Below are 26,659 nucleotides of genomic sequence, written 5' to 3'. Positions count from 1 at the left end.
GCATCTGGTTGTCGCACATAAGTGCCCTGGAAGTTGTCGAGAAATGCAGCTTCCAGATCTTCCCAACAGCCAATGGATTCTGCTGGCAGGCTGTTGAGCCAATGCCGAGCTGGTCCTTTGAGCTTGAGTGGGAGGTATTTGATGGCGTGTAGATCATCACCGCGGGCCATGTGGATGTGCAAGAGGAAGTCCTCGATCCATACCGCGGGATCTATTGTGCCGTCGTATGATTCGATATTTACGGGTTTGAAACCCTCTGGGATTTGGTGATCCATTACTTTGTCTGTGCAGCGCCTCTGTACTGGGCTATATCGCGACGCAGCTCAAATGAGTCTTGTCCCTGTGTTCGGCCCGGCCGGATTTACTTTTACTGTATCCGGCGTGACGGTTATCGTCTCGCATAGTGGCCGCCCTCGTGATCCGTAGATCGATCTTGAGTGTTTTGCTTTGTCCTCCAATACATTTCGCAGGTTTGGCGTATTTCCCCATGCCTTGACATTTTTATTTGAGTGGCGTCGGGGTGCGGGCTGAGCTTTTGGCTGGAATGCCTCTTTGTCGCGGCCACGAGGTGGCCGATCAGCCGCGTCATACGCTAGAGATGTAGGTTTTGGTGCTTCCTCCTCCAGTCGGGGTAGCAACCTGCGCTTTGGGTAACTCTTGGAGGGGCGTTCGAGTTTATATTCCTCGGCCGCAAGGACTTCAGTCCATCTATCAGCTAGCAAATCTTAATCGGCTTGAAGCTGCTGTTGCTTTTTCTTAAGGCTATTTGTCGTGGCTATAAGCCGGCGCTTGAAGCGCTCTTGTTCGACGGGATCCTCAGGCACGACAAATTCGTCATCGTCAAGGCTTGCCTCATCTTCAGAGGGAGGCATGTAATTATCGTCCTCCGCCTCTCCATCTGCCGCTCTCTCGGGAGGGCTGGCTTCTCCATCCTCCTGCCCTAAATCTTGTTGGAGAGGATTGTTGTCGTCTTCGGCACTGTCCGGAGTGCTATTATCTCCTGTGCCGGTGTCACCGCCTTTGCTTTGGCAAGACTTAGAGTGGCGCCGCTGACATCGGCGCTTGGGTTGCTTCTTGGAGGGGTCATCCTCCGCTGTCACATCGCCATTGCCTTCTTTGGGTGTGTCCAGCATATATAAGTCATATGACGACATGGCTGTCCAGTGCCCTGTGGGCAGTGGTTCTTGTTCGCCTCCTGCATCGTCCATGCCGTCAATGTCTTTGGAGTCAAAGTCGAGCATTTTGGTCAAATCGTCGACAGTGGCTACTAAGTGGGTGGTGGGTGGGCGGCGAATTTCTTCGTCATCCACATCCCAATCCTGCCAGACATAGTTCGGCCAGGGCTCTCCTGACAAGGAGAGAGACCTTAATGAGTTCAGTATGTCGCCGAAGGGCGAGTGTTGAAAGATATCCGGTGAGGTAAACTCCATGATCGGCGCCCAGTCGGATTCGATAGGCACGGGCGCAGGCAGTTCGGAGTCCGTGGCCGGGGAAGGATCCGGCAGCTTGGCATCACGGCTCTCGTGAAGCGTAAGGTCGATACTCGGCTCGATCGCCGCTGAGGATACGGCCTCCATGGCGGGGTCTATCCACCCGTCCATGGATGGCGCAACTGGCTTCGAATTGAGGGTTGGAGCGGTTGCCGGCGCGATCTCCTGAACACTGTCGGATGGCAGAGCTAAATCATGCTCATCGTGACCATGTGGCGCACTAGGCAGGGGCTCGAATCCGTCGAAGATCAAGTCTTCGCGGATATCGGCCGTGTAGTTTAAGCTTCCAAACCTGACCTGGTGGCCAGGGGCGTAACCCTCGATCTGCTCCAAATGGCCAAGCGAGTTGGCCCGCAGTGTGAAGGCGCCGAATACAAAGATCTGTCCGGGGAGAAAAGTCTCACCCTGGACTGCATCGCTATCGATGATTGAAGGAGCCATCAAGCCTAATGATGACGACACAGAGGAACTCTCAATGAAAGCACCAATGTCGGTGTCAAAACTGGCGGATCTCGGGTAGGGGGTCCCGAACTGTGCGTCTAAGGCGGATGGTATCAGGAGGCAGGGGACACGATGTTTTACCCAGGTTCGGGCCCTCTTGATGGAGGTAAAACCCTATGTCCTGCTTGATTTATTCTTGATAATATGAGTAGTACAAGAGTTGATCTACCACGAGATCAGAGAGGCTAAACCCTAGAAGCTAGCCTATGGTATGATTGTATGTTGTCCTACGGACTAAAACCCTCCGGTTTATATAGACACCGGAGGAGGTTAGGGTTACACAAGGTCGGTTACAAAGGAGGAGATATACATATCCGTATTGCCTAGCTTGCCTTCCACGCCAAGTAGAGTCCCATCCGGACATGGGACGAAGTCTTCAATCTCGTATCTTCATAGTCCAACAGTCCGGCCAAAGGATATAGCCCGGATGTCCGGAGACCCCCTAATCCAGGACTCCCTCAATGAGCGTGAGCCATGGACATAGCACTATAGGTGGAATAGAATGGTGGTTGTGGAGAAGACAAAAAGGAGAAGATAGTCTCACATCAACTAGGCGTATCAACGGGCTATGGAGATGCCCATTAATAGATATCAATGGGAGTGAGTAGGGATTGCCATGCAACGGATGCACTAGAGCTATAAATGTATGAATGCTCAACCAAAGAAACTAGTGGGTGTGCATCCAACTTGCGTGCTCACGAAGACCTACGGCGTTTTGAGGAAGCCCATCATTGGAATAGACAAGCCAAGTTCTATAATGAAAGATTCCCACTAGTATATGAAAGTGACAACATATGAGACTCTCTATCATGAAGATCGTGGTGCTACTTTGAAGCACAAGTGTGGTAAAAGGATAGTAGCATTGCCCCTTCTCTCTTTTTCTCTCATTTTTTATTTTTTTATTTGGGCCTTTTCTCTTTCTTTATGGCCTCTTTTCTCCTTTTTTATTTGGGCTTCTTTAGCCTCTTTTATTTATTTATTTTCGTCCGGAGTCTCATCCCGACTTGTGGGGGAATCATAGTCTCCATCATCCTTTCTTCACTGGGACAATGCTCTAATAATGATGATCATCACACTTTTATTTACTTACAACTCAAGAATTACAACTCGATACTTAGAACAAGATATGACTCTATATGAATGCCTCCGGCGGTGTACCGGGATGTGTAATGACTCATGAGTGACATGTATGAAAGAATTATGAACGGTGGCTTTGCCACAAATACGATGTCAACTACATGATCATGCATAGCAATATGACAATGATGAAGCGTGTCATAATAAATGGAACGGTGGTAAGTTGCATGGCAATATATCTCAGAATGGCTATGGAAATGCCATAATAGGTAGGTATGGTGGCTGTTTTGAGGAAGGTAAATGGTGGATTTATGGTACCGGCTAAAGTTGCGCGGTACTAGAGAGGCTAGCAATGGTGGAAGGGTGAGAGTGTGTATAATCCATGGACTCAACATTAGTCATAAAGAACTCATATACTTATTGCAGAAATCTACAAGTTATCAAAGCAAAGTATTACGTGCATGCTCCTAGGGGGATCGATTTGTAGGAAAAGACCATCGCTCGTCCCCGACCGCCACTCATAAGGAAGACAATCAATAAATAAATCATGCTCCGACTTCATCACATAACGGTTCACCATACGTGGATGCTACGGGAATCACAAACTTTAACACAAGTATCTCTAAAATTCACAACTACTCACTAGCATGACTCTAATATCACTATCTCCATATCTCAAAACAATTATCAAGTATCAAACTTCTCTTAGTATTCAATGCACTCTATATGAAAGTTTTTATTATATCCCTCTTGGATGCCCATCATATTAGGACTAGTTTCATAACCAAAGCAAACTACCATGCTGTTCTAAAGACTCTCAAAATAATATAAGTGAAGCATGAGAGTTCATCTATTTCTACAAAATAAAACCACCACCGCGCTCTAAAAATATATAAGTGAAGCACTAGAGCAACAACAAACTACTCCGAAAGATATAAGTGAAGATCAATGAGTAGTCGAATAATTATGCAACTATGTGAAGACTCTCTAACATTTAAGAATTTCAGATCTTGGTATTTTATTCAAACAGCAAGCAAAACTAAATAAAATAAAAATGACGCTCCAAGCAAAACACATATCATGTGGCGAATAAAAATATAGCTCCAAGTAAAGTTACCGATGAACGAAGACGAAAGAGGGGATGCCTTCTGGGGCATCCCCAAACTTAGGCTCTTGGTTGTCCTTAAATATTTCCTTGGGGTTCCATGGGCATCCCCAAGCTTAGGATCTTGCCACTCCTTATTCCATAATCCATCGAATCTTTACCCAAAACATGAAAACTTCACAAGACAAAACTTAACAGAAAACTCGTAAACTCCGTTAGCGAAAGAAAACAAAACACCACTTCATGGTACTGTAATGAACTAATTATTTATTTATATTGGTGTTAAACCTACAGTGTTCCAACTTCTATATGGTTGATAAACTCTTTTACTAGCCATAGATTCATTAAAATAAGCAAACAACACATCGGAGACAGAATCTGTCAAAAACAGAACAGTCTGTAGTAATCTGGATCAAACGTATACTTCTGGAACTCATAAAATTCTCAAATAAATTGCTGGACGTGAGGAATTTATCTATTAATCATCTTCAAAAATAATTGACCAAATAGCACTCTCCAATAAAAAATGGCAGCAATTCTCGTGAGCGCTAAAGTTTCTGTTTTTTACAGCATGATCGCAAAGACTTTCCCCGAGTCTTCCCAAAGGTTCTACTTGGCACAAACACTAATTAAACACATAAAACCACATCTAAACAGAGTCTAGATGAGTTATTTATTACTAAACAGGAACAAAAAGCAAGGAAAAAAAATAAAATTGGGTTGCCTCCCAACAAGCGCTATCGTTTAACTCCCCTAGCTAGGCATGATGATTTCAATGATGCTCACATAAAGGATAAGAATTGAAACATAAAGAGAGCATCATGAAGAATATGACTAGCACATTTAAGTATAACCCACTTCCTATGCATAGGGATTTTGTGACCAAAAAACTTATGGAAACAAGAATCAACTTGCATAGGAAGGTAAAACAAGCATAACTTCAAAACTTTAAGCACATAGAGAGGAAATTTGATATCATTGCAGTTCCTACAAGCATATATTCCTCCCTCATAATAATTTTCAGTAGCATCATGAATGAATTCAACAATATAACTAGCACCTAAAGCATTATTTTCATGATGCATAAGCATAGAAATTTTATTAATCTCCTCATATGCAAAATTCTTCTCATTCGGAATAGTGGGAGTATCATAAGAAACTCGAATACTCTAAATTGTTTCCACATTAAAAGAGTAATGTTCAGAAAATGGGTAATCATAATCATGACAAGTTTTATAAATATAATCACTACTTTTTATAGCATAAGTATCATCACAATAATCATCATAGGTAGGAGGAATGCTATCATCGTTGTAAATTTGCATATCAAAACTTGGGAGACTAAAAATATCATCATTATTAAACATAGCATCCCCAAGCTTGGGACAAACATTAATTGCAGAAAATATATTCTCAAAAACATCATCTTCATCAAACATAGCATCCCCAAGCTTGGGCCTTTTCATATCATAAGCATAGTCACTCTCATCATTAATGGTATGGATAGCACCAATAGTATAGCAATTATCATATTCTTCCAAGCAAGTGCCAAAAAGATTTTCAAGATCATAAGAAGTATCATTATCTTTCACAATTATATTTTCATGAGGAACAATAGTAATAGGAGCAGAATTATTTGGGGGAGATATATTTTTACCTCTCTTCCCTTTTCTTTTCTTCTTCTTCACCACATCATGTGTGGGTTCAATCCTCTTTTTGGAGCTCCTTATTAATGAGATTGGTTGAATAGGAGGCTCCTCCTCGTTACCTGATTCATCATAAGAAATAATAGGAGGGTATTAGGAAGTCTCTTCCCTTTCATTAGTATTCTCTTCATCTTCTATTTGTTTTCTTTTCTTTATGTAATTGGCAATATAAGGATTTTCAATGCAATTCACCGCACAATACATATAAATTTCCTCTAGATCAAAGCCAAGAAGTTTGTAACGGGCAAATTCTGGAAGATGATTAGTTAAACGTTTCATTTCTTCATAACCCATAAGCAAACTAAGTTCATTATAATGTGCAAGGGAAATCAAGTCATCACAAATTTTGGACACGATTAGATCATGGAACAATTTGCATCGGATAGCTAAATGACCCTGTTCATTGCAAAGTCCACAAGTACGGCCAAGAAAATTTAAATTTTCAGCACAATCATCTAGTATTTCTTGCAACAATTTAGTTTCTATGTACTTATGCTTCTTGCAATATCTATCTTCCCTTTTTGGTGTGTACTTACAAACACAATGCACTCCACAAAAATTGACATCTTTATAGGAGACATTTTCATCATAACTAGTGCAATCATCATTAGTATCATGGATATTCCAAGAATTCGTACTAACAACATTGCAATCATGCTCATCATTCACATATTTTATGCCAAGCATTCTATGTAATTCTTCTTCTAGTATTTGAGCACAATTTTCCTTTCCATCATACTCACGAAAGATATTAAAAAGATGAAGCGTATGAGGTAAACTCAATTCCTTTTTTTAATTTTCTTTTATAAACTAAACTACTGATAAAACAAGAAACTAAAAGACTCGATTGCAAGATCTAAAGATATACCTTCAAGCGCTAACCTCCCTGGCAACGGCGCCAGAAAAGAGCCTGATGTCTACTACACAAGCTTCTTCTTGTAGACGTTGTTGGGCCTCCAAGTGCAGAGGTTTGTAGGACAGTAGCAAATTTCCCTCAAGTGGATGACCTAAGGTTTATCAATCCGTGGGAGGCGTAGGATTAAGATGGTCTCTCTTGAGCAACCCTGCAACCAAATAACAAAGAGTCTCTTGTGTCCCCAACAGACACAATACAATGGTAAATTGTATAGGTGCACTAGTTCGGCGAAGAGATGGTTATACAAGTGCAATATGGATAGTAGATAATAGTTTTTGTAATCTGAAAATATAAAAACAGCAAGGTAACTAATAATAAAAGTGAGCATAAACGGTATTGCAATGCGTTGAAACAAGGCCTAGGGTTCATAATTTTGCTAGTGCAAGTTCCCTCAACAATAATAACATAATTGGATCACATAACTATCCCTCAACATGCAACAAAGAGTCACTCCAAAGTAACTAATAGCGGAGAACAAACGAAGAGATTATGGTAGGGTACGAAACCACCTCAAAGTTATTCTTTCCAATCAATCCGTTGGGCTATTCCTATAAGTGTCACAAACAGCCCTAGAGTTCGTACTGGAATAACACCTTAAGACACAAATCAACCAAAACCCTAATGTCACCTAGATACTCCAATGTTACCTCAAGTAGACGTGGGTATGATTATACGATATGCATCACACAATCTCAGATTCATCTATTCAACCAACACATAGGACCTCAAAGAGTGCCCCGAAGTTCCTACCGGAGAATCATGACGAAAACGTGTGCCAACCCCTATGCATAGGTTCATGGGCGGAACCCGCAAGTTGATCACCAAAACATACATCAAGTGAATCACATGGTATCCCATTGTCACCACAGATACGCACGGCAAGACATACATCAAGTGTTCTCAAATCTTTAAAGACTCAATCCGATAAGATAACCTCAAAGGGGAAACTCAATCCATTACAAGAGAGTAGAGAGGGGAAGAAACATCATAGGATCCAAATATGATAGCAAAGCTCGCGATACATCAAGATCGTATCACCTCAAGAACACGAGAGAGAGAGAGAGATCAAAAACATAGCTACTGGTACATACCCTCAGCTCCGAGGGAGAACTACTCCCTCCTCGTCATGGAGAGCACCGGGATGATGAAGATGGCCACCGGAGAGGGATTGCCCCCTCCGGCAGGGTGCCGGAATGGGTCTAGATTGGCTTTCGGTGTCTACGGAGGCTTCTGGCGGCGGAACTCCCGATCTATTGTGCTCCCCGATGTTTTTAGGGTATATGGAGATATATAGGCGGAAGAAGTACGTCAGGGGAGCCACGAGGGGCACACGAGGGTGGAGGGCGCGCCCAGGGGGTGGGCGCGCCCCCTACCTCGTGGCCTCCTCGAAGCTTCCCTTACGTGGACTCCAAGTCTTCTGGGCTTCTTTCCTTCCAATAAGAAGTTCCGCGAAGTTTCAGATCAATTGGACTATGTTTGATTTTCCTTTTCTACGATACTCTAAAACAAGGAAAAAACAGAAACTGGCACTGGGCTCTAGGTTAATAGGTTAGTCCCAAAAATCATATAAAAGAGCATATAAATGCATATAAAACATCCAAGGTTGATAATATAATAGCATGGAACAATCAAAAATTATAGATACATTGGAGACGTATCAACGTCGAGAGGCCAAGTTAGCGGTGCAGTACAGGACCCGTCAGCCTTCTCCGGTTCATCCGACGGCTTCGGTCAAGACAGGAGTAACTTTCAGGTCTTTGGGTGTGCCGTGTTTGACCTCAGCTTTGTGTAACGTACGGTTTCCCAAGGATTTCAAAGGTCCCCGTAAGGTACCCAACTACACGTCTAATTTACCTCTTGAATCATGGATTGAGAGTTATGAGATGGCAATGGAACTGTTGGATGTTGATGATGCTGCATGTGCTAAGTATTTTACCATGATGTTAGAAGGAACATCTCGTACTTGGTTGAAGGGATTACCGGCTAACTCCGTTGGGTCATGGGCCGAGTTAAAATCCCGGTTTATCCAGAATTTTAAGGACACGTGTAAGCAGCCCATGTCAACTATGGATTTGGCATCCTGTCTCCAGGAAGAAGGAGAATCAACAACCCATTGGGTGCGCCGGCTTTAAACAATACTGCACTCGTCAGACCGGATTAATGCCGATTCAGCAGTCTTGACATTAGAGAAAAATTGTCGTTTTATGCCCCTCAAGCAGAAATTAGGGTGGCTTAAATGACATTGCAATGACATGGGGACACTTATCGCTACTCTTGTTAAGTACGCTGACTCTGATAGTACAAAGATCCTGAGTCTCATGATGACAAACCGGGAAAGGGAAAGAAGAGCAGCAGCACCAAAGGCAGCAGCATAACCCGGCCGCGAATCAGGGAGGTAATGGTAAGCGCAAGGCTGATAGCAACCTGGACTTTGTGGCCAATACCAATGCATAGAATAATGGCCAGGGACATAAGGGTAGACCACCCCCGTTGACCGGAGGATCAGGCATTAATCTTGAGCAGATGTTGAATCAGCCCTGCCCGAAGCATGGTACACATTGAGGGAGTCCTGGATTAGGGGGTCTCCGGACAGCCGGAGTATATCCTTTGGCCGGACTGTTGGACTATGAAGATACAAGATTGAAGACTTCGTCCCGTGTCCGGATGGGACTCTCCTTGGCGTGGAAGGCAAGCTTGGCAATACGGATATGTAGATCTTCTTCCTTGTAACCGACTCTGTGTAACCCTAGCCCCCTCCGGTGTCTATATAAACTGGAGGGTTTAGTCCATAGGACGAGGACAATTATACAATAGGCTAGCTTCTAGGGTTTAGCCCCTACGATCTCGTGGTAGATCAACTCTTATAATACTCATATCATCAAGATCAATCAAGCAGGAAGTAGGGTATTACCTCCATCGAGAGGACTCGAACCTGGGTAAACATCGTGTCCCCCGCCTCCTGTTACCATCCGCCTTAGACGCACAGTTTGGAACCCCCTACTCGAGATCTGTCGGTTTGGACACCGACATTGGTGCTTTCATTGAGAGTTCCACTGTGCCTCACCGTAAGGCTTGATGGCTCCTTCGATCATTGGTAATGATGCGGTCTAGGGTGAGGTTTTCCTCCCCAGACAGATCTTCGTATTCGGCGTCTTCGCACTGCGGGCCAACTTGCTTGGCCATCTGGAGCAGATCGAGAGCTACGCCCCTGGCCATCAGGTCAGGATCGGAAACTTGAACTACACTGCCGACATCCGCGGAGACTTGATATTCAATGGATTCGAGCCCTTGTCAAGTGCGCCGCACAACCACGGCGAGCATGACGTAACTCTGCCGTCGGACAGTGTTCGAAAGATCACACCTGTAACTACTCCGGCCCTCAATCCGGAGCAAATTGCGCCATCCGAGGACGGGGGGATAGACCCCTCCATGGAGGCCGCACTCTCAGTGGCGATGGAGCCGGATACTGACTTCACCCCTCACGAGAGCCATGTTGCCGAACTACTGGATTCGTCTCCGGCCACAGACTCCGAGCCGCCTGCGTCCGTGCCTATCGAATCCGATTGGGCGCCGATCATGGAGTTCACCTCCGCAGATATCTTTCAACACTCACCTTTTGGCGACGTGCTAAATTCGTTAAGGTCTCTCTCCTTGTGAGGAGATCATTGGCCGAATTACGCCCAGCTAGAATGGGATGCAGACGACGAAGAAATTCGCTACCCACCCACCACCCACTTAGTAGCCTCTGTCGACGATTTAACCGACATGCTCGATTTCGACTCCGAAGACATCAATGGCATGGACGATAATGCAGGAGAGGAACAGGAACTAGTGCCCACAGGGCGCTGGACAGCCACTTCACCACATGACATATACATGGTGGATACACCCAAAGAAAACAATGACGAAGAACGGCAGGATGTAGCGAAGTATAGCTCCCTCGAGAAGCAAGCAAAGCGTCGGCATAGGCACCGCACAAAATCCCGCCTCGGCAAAAACAGCGATAACAGCGCAAGAGAAAATAACACTCCGGTCGACTCCAGAGGAAACGATGACCACATTGACCCAGCGGCAGAGCACGATGAAACTGCAAACGGCGAACATAGTACGGATCCGATGTCCGAACACGGAGACGCCGAAGATAAACCTCATCAACCCCCCTCTGGGGAGGAAAACAGTCCGGACGAAGATACACACATCCTCCCAGAAAGGCACTTGGAACAAGAGAACCTCCGAAGAAGGCTTATTGCCACAGCGAGGAGTCTGAAGAAGCAGAAGCAAAGGCTTAAGGCCGCACAAAATACGCTCAACAGCAGGTGGAACAAAGTGGTCGACAACGAAGAAAAGTATGGTGGAAATTACCACACAAAGAGCTATCCAAAGCGCAAGCTATTACCTGAATTCGGTGATGAGGCCGTAGAGCCCACACAGCCGAAAAATAAAATGGCCAACCGGCTGGATCAACCACCTTGTGGCTGCGATAGAGCGGCTAACAAGGCCGCGCATAAGTCAACAGACGATCTACATGAGGACTTGCGCCAAAAATCCAGTATGACCAGATCCATCTATGGATCTAGGAAGCGTGCTCCGGCACAAAATCAAAACCGAATACTACAACCGTCCGAACGCCATGATACATCCAAATACAGGGGTGCCGCACACCCTCTATGTTTCACCGATGAGGTACTGGACCACGAATTTCCAGAAGGATTCAAACCAGTGAACATAGAGGCATACGACGGGACCACAGACCCTGGGGTCTGGATTGAGGACTTTATCCTCCATATCCATATGGCTCGCGGAGACGATCTCCACGCCATCAAGTACTTGCCCCTCAAGCTTAAAGGACGAGCTCGGCACTGGCTGAAAAGCCTCCCCGAAAACTCAATTGGAAGTTGGGAGGAGCTCGAGGATGCTTTTCGGGCTAATTTTCAAGGGACCTATGTCCGACCTCCGGATGCAGACGATTTAAGTCATACAATTCAACAGCCTGGAGAGTCAGCCGTAAGCTTTGGAACATGTTTCTCACTAAGAAGAACCAAATCGTCGACTGCCCGGACGCCGAAGCCTTAGCAGCTTTCAAGCACAGCGTCCGAGACGAATGGCTCGCCAGACACCTCGGCCAAGAAAAACCCAGAACAATGGCAGCCCTGACAAGCCTCATGACCAGCTTTTGCGCGGGCGAAGATAGCTGGTTAGCCCGCAGTAGCACCAGCGACCCAAGCACATCCGAAGTCAGGGATGGCAATGGAAAACCACGACGCAGTAAAAGCAAGCGTCGAAATAAAGAAGATAGCCCAGATAATACGGCGGTAAACGCCGGATTCAGGGGCTCTCAACCTGGTTAGCGGAAAAAGCCTTTCAAAGGCAGCGGAGATGGACCGTCCAGCCTAAACAAGATTCTAGACAAACTATGTCAGATTCATGGCACCCCCGATAAACCTACAAATCACACCCACAAGGAATGCTGGGTCTTCAAGCAGGTCGGTAAGCTAAACGCCGAACACAAGGGGAGGGAGACACCAAGCGAAGACGAGGACGAACCTCGCCAGGCAAGCACTGGAGGACAGAAAAAAATTCCCACCAGAGGTTAAAACAGTAAACATGATCCACGTGACGAAGAGGAGAAGCAAACATGCACTCCGAGACATACGCGCCGTAGAGCTCGTCACCCCTAAGTTCAACCCCTGGTTGGCCTGCCCGATCACTTCTGATCGCAGGGATCACCCGACAAGCATCCGGCATGAAGGATTGGCAGCCTTGGTGTTAGACCCAATAATAAATGGATACCATCTCACACGAGTCCTTATGGACTGCGGCAGTGGTCTAAATCTGATATATCAGGACACAGTCCGCAAAATGGGGATAAACCCGACAAAAATCAGCCACAGTAATACTACCTTCAAGGGAGTAATACCAGGCCCAGAGACCCGCTCCACGGTCTCTCTAATACTAGAGGTTGTATTCGGTTCATCCAAAACTACCGAAGTGAAAAGTTAGACTTCGACATTGCTCCATTCCGAGGCGGCTATCAAGCACTACTCAGAAGAGCAGCTTTCGCTGGTTTTAATGTGGTACCACATTACGCTTCTCTTAAGCTTAAGATGCCTGGTCCACGTGGCACCATCACAGTTAGTGGAAATATTGAGCGTTCTCTACGCGCGGAAGAACGTGCAGCGGCTTTAATAGCCGAGAACTAGACGGCCTCACCAACCAGAATAAATGACAGGTTGTCAAGACCGCGGACACGGTTAGATGAGTCCGGTGCATCACTAGATATACCTGAGATTGGTTTTACGGTTAAACCCTCATAGACGGTACCAGGGGTTTCCCGCGTGTAATCATGGCTAGTTCAGCTCAACTTGACTTATTTTGAATTTTAATGGTTTATCGAGAATAACCAATTTTTTTGGCACGACAACTTTCACCTAAGTTCTTCTCCTTTACAGATGACAATCATGCTACACCCGTCCAGGACACGGCACAACGGAGACACAGGCGCAGACGTGTAGCAAGGACCCGCTCAAAGGTTTCTTTTCAGATTAAGACCATGTACGTAAAGCTTTTTTCTGTCTCTTGTTGTTCACATCCTCCAGATACTCAATACAACCGAGAAGGATGCTGGCATTATTGGCATTTTTCCACGTCAGAATATGGCACGTACCTGGACACTCGGGGTTTATTATTAAGGGCATTGTTCAGCCCGGAATATGTTATAAAGACCGAATACCTTAGGGAGTGTTCGGCGTCGCAAGTTTGGCCTTATATGCATCAGCTCCGAATCATATCTTTGGTCAAATGTTGGGTTTTCCCGGATCCCGTGTTTTGCTACCTTACGTTCCGCTCTATCGGCTAAGGCGGCACCGGGAGAACTACTGCGATTGTGCCCTGGTTCATCCGGATGAGCACCTCAGTACAGAAAGCCGAAAACTGACTGTCATGATAAAATGCGAGACTGGTCAACCACTCGATGACTTAGCGGAATCTTTGGGATTCCTCTGCATTAACGAAGGGCCGTTTCCCCGTCATGTACGTACGTGCACCGTATTCAGACGAGCGCGGAGGTACCAGGGGCTATATAGTAGTCACACTGTCAAACTCCTATGGCTAAGTGAAAGTGTTAAAGCAATATAGTCCGATTGCCTCGTTCGCTGTGCCACCACCTCCCTAATGGACCAAGACGTTGGATCAAGTGTGAATACACATTTTTTGCAAACACCCCTGCATTATATGCGTGGGGGCTGAAGCCGACGACTGCAAACTTTCAGGTTATATACATATATACATAAACGGCCGCACATGAGGCATCATAATACTTTCAGGCAAAAGTATAAACACAGCCTTTATAATTCAATAAAACATTGTTTTTACAAAGGTAATACATGTCACTAGAACATAATATTCTTCGAGGATGAGCCTCTATTGAACGAGCGCCTTCAAGGACTTCTTCAAAGTTGTGCTTGGCAGATACTCGGCCTACGGCCAAACTCTGGGTTGCAATAGCGGTGGCTGCCATCTCTGCCCAGTATGTCTTGACATGGGAAAGTGCCATACACGCACCCTCTATGCACGCCGACCTCTTCATAGTGTGGATGTGCGGCACAGCACCAAGGAACTGTTGCACTAAACTAAAATAACTATTCGGCCTTGGCCCTTCCAGCCACAGATGAGCCACAACAGATCTCATGGCAAACCCGGACAACCTATGGAGCTCGGCCCACTCGGCCATTCGCTCATTCAATAGCAGCGGACGCACTGGAACATGGAACTATGACCAGAATAGCCTTTCCACTTCACGATCTTCTTGATCCTTGAAGTACTCCGCCGCATCAGCAGCACTAGCTGCCAAATCAACGTATGCGTCTGCAGAACTCCATAGTTGATCAAGAGGGGCATACTTCAGATCTCCGAACTTCGTCCGCAACAAAAAGGGCTTGCCAGCCATGATATCTCCAACTTGACGCAGCTCCTCCTTCGCCGCTCTGATTTTAGAGCGGGCTTCCTTGGCTGCTACCATGGCCTTCTCCAGGTCCACCGCCTTCGCCCGGCTTTCTTTTTCAAGAAGCTGGTAACGGTCGGCGGCATCTCGCAACTCAACGACCATCTTGGCTATTTTTTCCTTGCTTTGGCAATGCGCAGCCTGTTCGGCCCTCAGCTCTTCGACCGCCTTTAGAGCGCCCGCATCACTATTCCTGGCTTGTTCCTTGGCTCGGGCAAGTTCCGCCCGAAGGGTCTCCACAGTGGCAGCTCCATTTGCAGTCACAACATATTAAAGATACTAGCATCATGCTACTCTTACTATGTGTTGATCACCAGAGAAATCACATACCCTGTGACTCGTCGAGCCGCTTGTTGACAAGCACGATGTCGGCATCTATCGCATCAAGTTGCCGATCCAACTCGGCAAACTCACCAGTTCGACTAACCACCGGAACTTCAGCCACCTGCAGATGAAGGCGGTCTGATTATTACCTGGGACTATGATCCTCTGTTTGCTGCAATTCTCGATGGCAACCAGAGTCTCAGGGGCTACTATCTACATAGGGCACACCTAACGTGTGCGATACTGTCAAAAACATACACTATTTCACGTACCTCAAAGCCTTTCAGCAGGCTCATAAAAGCTTCATGCAACCCGCTTTCGGCGGATGAAATCCTCTCAATCACCGCGCCCATTATCGTATGATGCACTTCTGAGATGGCCGCTTGCTCCAGAAGATCCTTCAGTGCGTCCGATCACACACCGGACGGTTCTGGACTCTTTCTATTGCTCTCTTTAGGAGCCGAATACTGAGGACTTCGGGTGGCCGAAGGATTACCCTCTGGCCTTGGCGGATTAGGAGAAACCCTCCGCGACAACACTTCAGGGTCGCCTGCCTCATGAGGCGGGGTGGCATGGGGAGGTGTTTCGCTCTCCATCATCTCCAGAAGAAGATCCCCCGAAGACGAACTCTGTCGAGAAGGGCTACAATCCGAACTACAAGATACATGCTTCGCTTATTGTCTTCAGAAGTAATGTAGGATATTTTTACTATTAAGTACTTTTTGTTTACTTACAGCTCGGTAGAGGGCTAATCCCCTTGCGGGCACTGTGCGCCAAGAGTACCCTCCGAGGCAGGACCCTCTGGCGATGATTTCTTCCCCCGTTCAAAAACCTTTGTTTCCGGGTCTTCAGAGGTCGTCCTCTTCCTTCCTTGGGGAGAGGGAATTTCAGATTCTTCTCCCTGGTTATCCTCCTTCGCGGAGGCGCTAATTCCCCCGGTTTGGATGAATAATGTGTGAGGCCTGCTTTGAGCCTCTTTATTCCCCCCTTTATCTTCCCTTGAGAGCGCCTGATAAGGCGCCGGCTCAAGCATTCTGGCCAGTACTGGATCTGCTGAGCCTTCGGGAAGGGGGGCCGAACACCTGATCATCTTCGCCTTTGTTACCCAGTCCTGGTCAAAGAGCGACCTTTCAGAATGATGTTGTGATAAATAAAAAAACAATGCGTTCGGCCACGGGATTACTTACGTGGGTATCTGGACGTTTGCAGCTCAGACCCGCATCCTCGGTGGTGTCCGGACACCTTATTTGTGGTCCGAATAACAATTTGTACATCTCTTCGAGCGTCATGCCGAGGAAGTGCTGAATAGTCCGCGGTCCTTCCGGGTTGAACTCCCACATACGGAGGGGTCGACGTTTGCAAGGCGGGACTCGACGAACTAGCATGACTTCCATTACCGTGGCCAGGCTGACATCTCTCTCTAAGAGATCACGGATGCGACTTTGCAATATCGGCACATCATTTACTGGCCCCAAGTCCAGCCCCTTGTTGATCCATGATGTCAGTTGTGGTGGGGAGCCCGAGCGAAAGGCTGGGGCGGCTACCCACTTGGTACTCCAGGGAGCTGTGATATAAAACCACTCCTGTTGCCATAAATTGGACATGTCTGGGAAGGAACCCTCTGGCCATGGAACATCAGCGCTTTTGCTTATTGCGGCACTTCCGCACTCTGCGTGACGCCCCTCGATCATCTTCGGCTTCACATTGAAAGTCTTGAGCCACAGGCCGAAGTGTGGGGTAATGCGGAGGAAGGCCTCACACACGACAATGAACGACGAGACGTGAAGGAGGGAATCCGGGGCCAGGTCATGGAAATCCAGCCCATAATAGAACATGAGTCCCCTAACAAAGGGATCCAGAGCGAGGCCTAGCCCTCAGAGGAAGTGAGAGATGAATACAACGCTGTCGCGGGGTTCGGGAGTGGGAATGACCTGCCCTCGAGCAGGCAGCGTGTGCAAGATTTCGCTGGTCAAATACCTGGCCTCTCTTAGCTTCTTGATGTCTTCCTCTGTGACAGAGGAAGGCATCCATCGACCTTGAAGGTTGGATCCAGACATGGTTGAAGGTACGAAGTGCCTGACCCAAGTCTTGGGTGTTGGAACTCGAGGCGGGGGAAGGATTCGATTGAGTACGAGAGGGAAAAAAGGACAGGCCTTGGCCTCTTTATAAAGAGGGTGAATATCAAGTGTCCTCCTCGTGGCCGTTTGGGACTTGCCTAAAATCGAGGAGTCATACCAATGGGCACGATTGGGTTACCCACGTCCGTATTGATGAGAATCCCGTGATAAGGGGACACGATCTCTTCTTCGACAAGACGTGTCAAGAAAACTGCCTCGCGATATGTGCAATGCTGGTTGAGAAAAACGGTTCAAATAATGACCGGGCCATGGCATGATGTCATGTTGCTAAACGTGTTAGCAGATTAGATTTGTGGAAATATTATTCTCTCTACGGTGGTATGTGGAACTTGTTTTGCAGAGCCGGACACTATCCTTATGTTCAAAATCTTCTATGGAGTATTCGGAGGAAGAACCCGCCTTGCAATGCCAAAAACAAATCTGCGCGCCGGACTCATTGTCATTGAAGCCTGGTTCAGGGGCTACTAAGGGAGTCCTGGATTACGGGGTCTGCGGACAGCCGGACTATATCCTTTGGCCAGACTGTTGGACTATGAAGATACAAGATTGAAGACTTTGTCCCATGTCCGAATGGGACTCTCCTTGGCGTGGAAGGCAAGATTGGCAATACGGATATGTAGATCTTCTTCCTTGTAACCGACTCTGTGTAACCCTAGCCCCCTCCGGTGTCTATATAAACCGGAGGGTTTAGTTCCTAGGACGAGGAAAATTATACCATAGGCTAGCTTCTAGGGTTTAGCCTCTACGATCTCGTGGTAGATCAACTCTTGTAATGCTCATATCATCAAGATCAATCAAGCAGGAAGTAGGGTATTACCTCCATCGAGAGGGCCCGAACCTAGGTAAACATCGTGTCCCTCGCCTCCTGTTACCATCCGCCTTAGACGCACAGTTCTGGACCCCCTACCCGAGATCCGCAGGTTTTGACACCGACACACGTCAAAGACTATCTACTCACCTTTGGAAAGATTGTTACATCATGAGGGAGTTCAAGAATTCAAATCTTTTTCAAAGCAACCATGGACTGGGAGGCGGTTCAGGATCTGGTTCACAGGGTCTGGGTTATGGAGGTGGCGCTGCAGGCTCTGAGTTCCAGGGTCTTCAAGGTCATCAAGGTCACCAAAGTCATCCAGGCAATCAAGGTAATCTGGGCGGTTACCATCAACAGTCTAGTCAGGGGAATCAGCAGCAGTTGTCTGGATATCAGAGTAACCCGCAACAGTTGAATAGTAGGCAGTATCACGTCTTCACCACGAGTTTGTGCAAGCGGGATCAGAAGCTTCATAAAAGGGCATTAAACTTCATTGAACCAGCAGTGCCCCATTACTTGCGTTGGCCTGAGCAGCCCATTGTGTGGAGTCGAGCGGATCATCCGCCCCGGGTTGATAATCCGGGTCATCTGGCATTAGTTGTCGCGCCTCAGGTTGGAGGGTATAAGTTCACCAAGGTTTTCATGGACGGAGGGAGCAGCATTAATATCGTTTATTATGACACCTTCCGTCATATGGGTTTGATGGATAAAAATTTTAAACCGTCAAACACTGTTTTCCATGGAGTGGTTCCTGGTAAGTCGGTGTATCCAGTTGGTAAGATAGCCCTAGAAGTTTCTTTTGGAGATGATCATGATTCTAGGTCAGAGACATTGACCTTTGAGGTGATGAAAATCAAGAGCCCTTACGATGCCCTGTTTGGACGACCGGCTTATGCTAAGTTTATGGCAAGACCCTGTTATGTTTATCTGCAGCTCAAGATGCCAGGTCATAAGGGGACCATCACGGTACATGGGAGCCGGAAGATAGCTTTGGAATGTGAAGAAGGTGATGCGGCTTATGCTGAGTCGGTTTGTGCAACAGAAGAGTTGAAATTTTATAAGGACAATCGGCTAAGGAAACTACAGAGCATTATCCGACCTTGAAGTTCAAATCGGCTAAGGAAACCAAGTTAGTTGATTTTGTTCCTGGCGATTCATCCAAGCAGTTTAGCATGAATGCTAATCTGGATCCAAAATAGGAAAGCACGCTCATCGAGTTGATCCGTGAGAACCGGGACATCTTTACATGGAAACCTTCTGACATGCCAGGTGTATCGAGGGAACTCGCTGAGCACACTCTTAACATTGATCCTAAGTTTACACCGGTCAAGCAGTTTCTCCGCCGCTTCAACGAGGAAAGGCGTAAGGCTATTGGGGAGGAGGTAGCCCAGCTCCTGGCAGCCGGGTTTATCATTGAAGTATTTCATCCTGAGTGGTTGGCTAACCCTGTGCTGGTGAGGGAGTCCTGGATTAGGGGGTCCTTGGACAGCCAGACTATATCCCTTGGCCGGACTGTTAAACTATGAAGATACAAGATTGAAGACTTCGTCCCGTGTCCGGGTGGGACTCTCCTTTGCATGGAAGGCAAGCTTGGCGATTCGGATATGTAGATCTCCTCCCTTGTAACCGACTCTGTGTAACCCTAGCCCCTCCGGTGTCTATATAAACCGGAGGGTTTTAGTCCGTAGGACAACAACAATCATACCATAGGCTAGCTTTTAGGGTTTAGCCTCTCCGATCTCGTGGTAGATCAACTCTTGTAATACTCATATCATCAAGATAAATCAAGCAGCAAGTAGGGTATTACCTCCATCGAGAGGGCCCGAACCTGGGTAAACACTATGTCCCCCGCCTCTTGTTACCATCCGCCTTAGACGCACAGTTCGGGACCCCCTAACCGAGATCCGCTGGTTTTGACACCGACATTGGTGCTTTCATTGAGAGTTCCACTATGCCGTCACAATCAAGGCTTGATGGCTCCTTCGATCATCGACAATGATGCAATCCAGGGTGAGGTTTTCCTCCCCGGACAGATCTTCGTATTCGGCAGCCGTGTACTGCGGGCCAACTCGCTTGGCCATCTGGAGCAGATCGAGAGCTACGCCCCTGGCCATCAGGTCAGGTTTGGAAGCTTGAACTATACCGCCGACATCCACGGAGACTTCATCTTCGACGGATTCGAACCCATATCATGCGCGCCACACAGTCACGATGGGCACAATTTAGCTCTGCCAATGGACAGTGTTCGGGAGATCACACCTGTAACTACTCCGGCTCCCAATCCGGAATAGATCGCGCCGTCCGAGGACGGGTGGATGGACCCCGCCACAAAGGCCGCACACTCAGCGGCGATAGAGCCGAATACTGACTTCACCTCCTATGAGACTTGTGTTGCTGGGCCTTTGGATTCGTCCCCGGCCACGGTCTCCGAACCGCGTGCGTCCGTACCTATCAAATCTAAATAGGCGCCGATCACGGAGTTTTCCTCCGTGGATATCTTTCAGCACTCGCCCTTGGGAGATGTGCTAAATTCATTAAGGTCTCTCTCCTTGTCAGGAGGCCCTTGGCCGAACTGTGTTCGGCTCGAGTGGGAAGCGGGCGACGAAGAAATTCGTTACCCACCCACCACCTACTTAATAGCCACTATCGATGACTTCACCGACATGCTTGATTTCGGCTCCGAAGACATTGACGGTATGGACGGCGATGCGGGAGACGAACAGGAACCACCACCCGCAGGGCACTGGACTGCCACTTCATCACATGATATATACATGGTGGATACACCCAAAGAAAATGATGACGAGGAACGGGAGGAAGGAGCGAAGGACAATTCCCCCGAGAAGCAACCAAAGCGACGACGTAAGCGCCGCCCCAAATCCCGCCCCGACAGAAACAGCGATAACATTGCAAGAAAGAGTAACACCCCGGTCGACCCCAAAGGAGACAACAACCACATAAACCAGCGGTGGAGCAAGGTGAACCAGCGGACGACGAACATAGTACGGAGCCGCTGTCCGGTCACGACGACCTGGAGGGTAAAACTCATCAACCTGTCTCCGGAGACATGAATAGTCCGGACGGCGATGCACACGTCATCCTTGAAAGACACTTGGAACAAGAGAACCTTCATAAAAGGCTCATTGAAACCGCTCGGAGCCTGAAGAAGCAGAAGCAAAAGCTTAAGACCGCGCAGAATACGCTCAACAGCAGATGGAATAAAGTGCTTGGCACGGAAGAAAAGTACGGCGGTAATCGCCACACAAAAAGTTATCCAAAGCGCAAGCTGTTGCCTGAATTCGACGACGAGGCCTTAGATCCCACTCAACCGGAAAATAAAACGGCCGATCAACCGGACCAGCCACCCCATGGTCGCGACAGGGCGGCTAACGATGATGTACACAAGTTAGCACACAACCTACGTGAGGACCTACACAAAAAGCCGGGTTGACCAGGTCCATTTGTGGACCTAGGAAGCGCGTTCTGGCACAGAATCATCGCCGCCCAAATGATTATACTGACAGAATAATAGTTCGGAATCAAAACCGAACACTACAACCGTCAGACAGAGCCAAATACAGGGGTGCCGGGCACCCCCTATGCTTCACCGACGAGGTACTGGACCATGAATACCCAGAAGGATTCAAACCCGTGAACATAGAGTCCTACGACGGAACAACAGACCCTGGGGTCTGGTTTGAGGACTTTATCCTTCACATCCACATGGCTCATGGAGATGATCTCCACGCCATCAAATACTTGCCCTTAAAGTTGAAAGGACCACCTAGGCACTGGTTGAAAATCCTCCTAGAAAACTCAATTGGAAGTTGGGAAAAGCTCAAGGACGCTTTCAGGGCTAATTTTCAAGGGACCTATGTCCGACCTCCGGATGCAGACGATTTAAGTCAAATAATTCAGCAACCCGGAGAGTCAGCCCGAAAGCTTTGGATCAGATTCCTCACCGAGAAGAATCAAATTGTCGATTGCCCAGACGCCGAAGCCTTAGCGGCTTTCAAACATAGTGTCCGGGACGAATGGCTTGCCAGACACCTCGGCCAGGAAAAACCAAGGACAATGGCAGCCCTAACAAGCCTTATGACCCACTTTTGCGTGGGCGAGGATAGTTGGCTCGCCCGCAGCGGCACCAGCGACCCAAGCACATCCGTAGTCAGGGATGGCAATGGAAAACCACGACGCAATAAAAGCAAGCGTCGAAGCAACAAAGACAGCCCAGACAACACGGCGGTAAACGCCAGATTCAGGGGCTCTCGACCCGGTCAATGGAAAAAGCCATTCAAAGGCAACAGAGAAGGACCGTCCGGCCTAAACAAGATTCTGGACAGATTATGTCAGATTCATGGCACCTCCGATAAACTGACAAATCACACCAACAGAGAATGCTGGGTCTTTAAGCAGGCCAGCAAGCTAAACGTCAAACACAAGGGGAGGGAGACACCAAGTGAAGACGAGGACGAGCCTCACCAACAAAACACTGGGGGACAGAAAAAAATCCCACCAGAAGTAAAAACAATGAACATGATTCACGTAACGAAGAGGAGGAGCACACGCGCACTCCGAGATGTATACACCGTAGAGCCCGTTACCCCCAAGTTCAACCCTTGGTCAGCCTACCCAATCACTTTTGATCACAGGGATCACCCGACTAGTATCCGACATGGAGGATCGGCTGCCTTGGTACTAGACCCAATAATTGACGGATGCCATCTCACCCGAGTCCTTATGGACGGCGGCAGTAGTCTTAATCTGATATATCAAGACACAGTCCGCAAAATGGGGATAGACCCAACAAGAATCAGCGAAAGCAATACTACCTTTGAAGGAGTAGTACCAGGCCCAGAGGCCCGTTGCACAGGCTCTATTGTACTGGAGGTCGTATTCGGTTCTCCCGACAACTTCCGAAGTGAAGAATTAACCTTCGACATCACTCCATTTCGAAGCGGCTATCAAGCACTACTCGGAAGAACAGCCTTCGCTTATTTTAATGCAATACCGCATTACGCTTATCTTAAGCTTAAGATGCCCAGTCCACGTGGCATCATCATACTTAGTGGAAACTCAGAGCGTTCCTTACATGTGGAGGAATGTACGACGGCTTTCGCAGCCAAACACTGAATGACCCCTCCAACCAAAATAAATGATCGGTCATCAAGACTGCGAACACGGCTAGACGAGTCCGGCGCACCCCTCGCTGTAACAGTTCAGATAAACCCGAGATTGGGTCGATGGATATACCCCCATAGGTGGCGCTAGGGGCTTCCTGCATGTAAAAAGGACTATAGTTCGGCTTGATCTTACTTAGATTGAATTTCAATGATCTATTAAGAATAACCAATTTTCCACACGTAGACTTTCACCTGGGTTTTTTCTCTCTTGCAGATGACAATCGTGCTACACCCTTCTAGGACATGGCACAACAGAGACACAGGCGCAGACGTGCAGCAGGGCCCCACTCAAAGGTTTCTTTTTAGATTAAGACCCTGTGTAAACCTTTCTCACTGTCTCTTGTTGCTTCACGCCCTTCGGTTACTTAGCACAACCGAGAGGGATGCTGACGTTATTGGCATTTTTGCCATGTTAGACTGATGCACGTACTAGGAAATTCAGGGTTCATTATCAAGGGCTTTGCTCAGCCCGGTATATGTTGTAAAGTCCGAATACCTTAGGGAGTGTTCGGCATCGCGAGTTTGGCCTTATATGCATTAGCTCCGAATCATGTCTTTGGTCAAATGTTGGGTTTGCCCGGCTCCCGTGTTTTGCTACCTTACGTTCTGCTCTATCGGCTAAGGTGGCACCGGGAGAACTACTGCGATTGTGCCCTGGTTCATCTGGATGAGCACCTCAGTAGAGAAAGCCGAAAACTAACTGTCATGATAAAGCACGAGACTGGTCAACTACTCGAGGACATAGCGGAATCTTCGAATTCCTCCGCATTAACGAAGGACCGGTTTCCCGGTCATGTATGTACGCGCACCATATTCGGATAGGCGCGGAAGTACCAGGGGCTATATAGTAGCCCCATTGTCAAACTCTTATGGCTAAGTGAAAGTGTTAAAGCAATATAATCTGATTGCCTTCTTCGCCGCACTATCACCTCCTTCATGGACCAAGACGTTGGATTAAGTGTGAATACGTGCTTTTCCGAACACCCCCGCATTATGTGCATGGGGGCTGAAGCCGACGACTGCAAACTTTCAGGTTATATACTTACATAAACGGCCGCATAGGAGGCATCATAATACCTTCAGGCAATAAAAATAGCCTGTATAATTCAAATAATACTATTTTTACAATGGAGATACATGTCACTCGAACATGATACTCTTCGAGCATTGAGCCTCTATTAAACGAGCGCCTTCTAGCACTTCTTCTAAATAGTGCTCGACCAAGACCTGGCCTACGGCCGGACCCTGGGTTGCAATGGCGGTGGCATCCATCTCTGCCCAGTATGTCTTAACACGGGCAAGAGCCATCCGCGCACCTTTATGCACGCTGACCTCTTTACGACATTGATATGCTGCACAGCACCAAGGAATCGTTGCACTAAACCAGAATAACTATTCGTCTTTGGTCCTTCCGGCCAAAGATGATCCACGACAGACCTCATGGCAAGCCCGGACAACCTATGGAGTTCAGCCCACTCGGCCATTTGCTCATTTAACAGCAGCGGACGCGTCGGAGCACTGAACTGCGAATAGAACAACTTCTCTACGTCATAATCTTCTCGATCTTTAAAAAACACAGTCGCATCAGCAGCACTCATTGCCAAGTCCGCATATGCGTCCGCAGCACTCCATAATGATCCAGAGGGGCATACTTTGGATCTCTGAACTTCATCCGTAACAAAAAGGGCTTCCTAGCCGTGATATCTCCGGCTTGACGGAGCTCCTCCTCTGCCGCTCTGATTTTTGAACGAGTTACCTTGGCTGCCTCCACGGCTCTCTTCAGGTCAGCCGCTCTCACTTGGCTTTCCTTTTCAAGAAGCTCATATCGGCCGTCGGCATGTTTCAGCTCAACAGCCATCTGGGCTATTTCATCTTCGCTCTTGCGATGAGCAGCTTGTTCGTCTCTTAAGTCTTCGGCCGCCTTCAGGGCGGTCGCATCACTTCTCCTGGCTTGTTCCTTGGCTCGGGAAGTTCTACCCGAAGGGTCTCCACGGCGGCAGCTCCATCTGCAGTCAAAACATATTATAGATACTAGCATCATGCTCCTCTTAATACTTGTTGACCAGCCGAAAATACATACCTTGTGCCTCGTCAAGCCGCTTGTTCACAAGCGCAATGTCAGCATCTGCCGCGTCCAGTTGCCGTCTTAGTCCGGCAAACTCAGCAGTCTGGCCAGCCACCGGACTGTCCACTGCCTGCACATGAAAGTAGTGCGATCATTACCTGGGACTATGATCCTCTGTTTGCTGCCTCGGGACAGCAACCAGAGTCTTAGGGGCTACTATCTATATAGAGCACACCTAGCATGTGCGGTACCGTCAAATTTTTTTTGCGTACCTCAAAGCCTTTTAGCAGGCTTGTAAAAGTTTCATGCAACCCACTTTTGGCGGATGAGATCCTCTCAACCACCGTACCCATTAAAGTATGATGCTCCTCCATGATAGCCGCTTGCTCCAAAAGACCCGTCAGTACGTCCGGTTGCGCACCGGACAATCCCGGACTCTTTCTGACACTCCCCTTAGGAGCCGAATACTCTGAACTTCGGGTGGCCGAAGGGTTACCTTCCGGCCTTGGCGGATCAGGAGAAATCCTCCGTGATGACACCTCAAGGTCATCCGCCCCAGGAGGCGGGCAGACAAGGGGAGGCGTTTCGCTCTCCATCATCTCCGTAAGAAGATCCCCCGAAGACGAACTCTGTCGGGAAGAGCTATGATCTGGGCTGCAAGACATATGTCTCGGTTATTGTCCGCGGAGATAAAAGCAGAATATATTTACCAAAGGTACTTTTGTTCACTTACAGCTTGGTGGAGGGCCGATCCCCTTGCGTGCACTATGCGGAAGGAATGCCCTCTAGGTTAGGACCCCCCGGCGAGGGTTTCTTCTCTCGTTTGGAAACCCTTGTTTCCAAGTCTTCAGGAGCGGTCCTTTTCCTTCCTTGGGGAGAGGGAATTTCAGATTCTTCTCCCCGATTATCCTCCTTCGTGGAGGTACTAATTCCCCCGGTTTGGATGAGTAATGCGTGAGGCTCGCTTCTGGATTTTTCGTCTCTCCCTTTATCTTCCCCCGAGGGCACTTGATAAGGTGCGTACTCCAGCATCCTGACTAGTACAGGATCCGGCGAGCCTTCGGGAAGGGGAGCCGAACACCTGATCATCTTTGCCTTTCTTACCCAGTCTTGGTCAGGAGCAATTCTTTCAGAATTATGTTATGGCAAATGAAAAGACAGTGTGTTCGGTCGTGGAAATACTTACCTGGGTATCTGGACGATTAGAGTTGAGGCCCGCATCCTCGGTGGTGTTCGAACACTTTTTTCGTGATCCGAAGAACAATCCATACATCTCTTCAAGCGTCACGCCGAAGAACTGCTGAATAGTTTGCGGCCCTTCCGGGTTGAACTCCCACATACGGA

This window comes from Triticum urartu, chromosome 7A, assembly GCF_056163025.1.
Source record: "Triticum urartu cultivar PI428250 chromosome 7A, HENAU_Tu73, whole genome shotgun sequence".
NCBI lineage: Eukaryota > Viridiplantae > Streptophyta > Magnoliopsida > Poales > Poaceae > Triticum > Triticum urartu.
The sequence above is the reverse complement of the archived record's forward strand: the minus strand, read 5'-3'. Positions refer to the sequence as shown.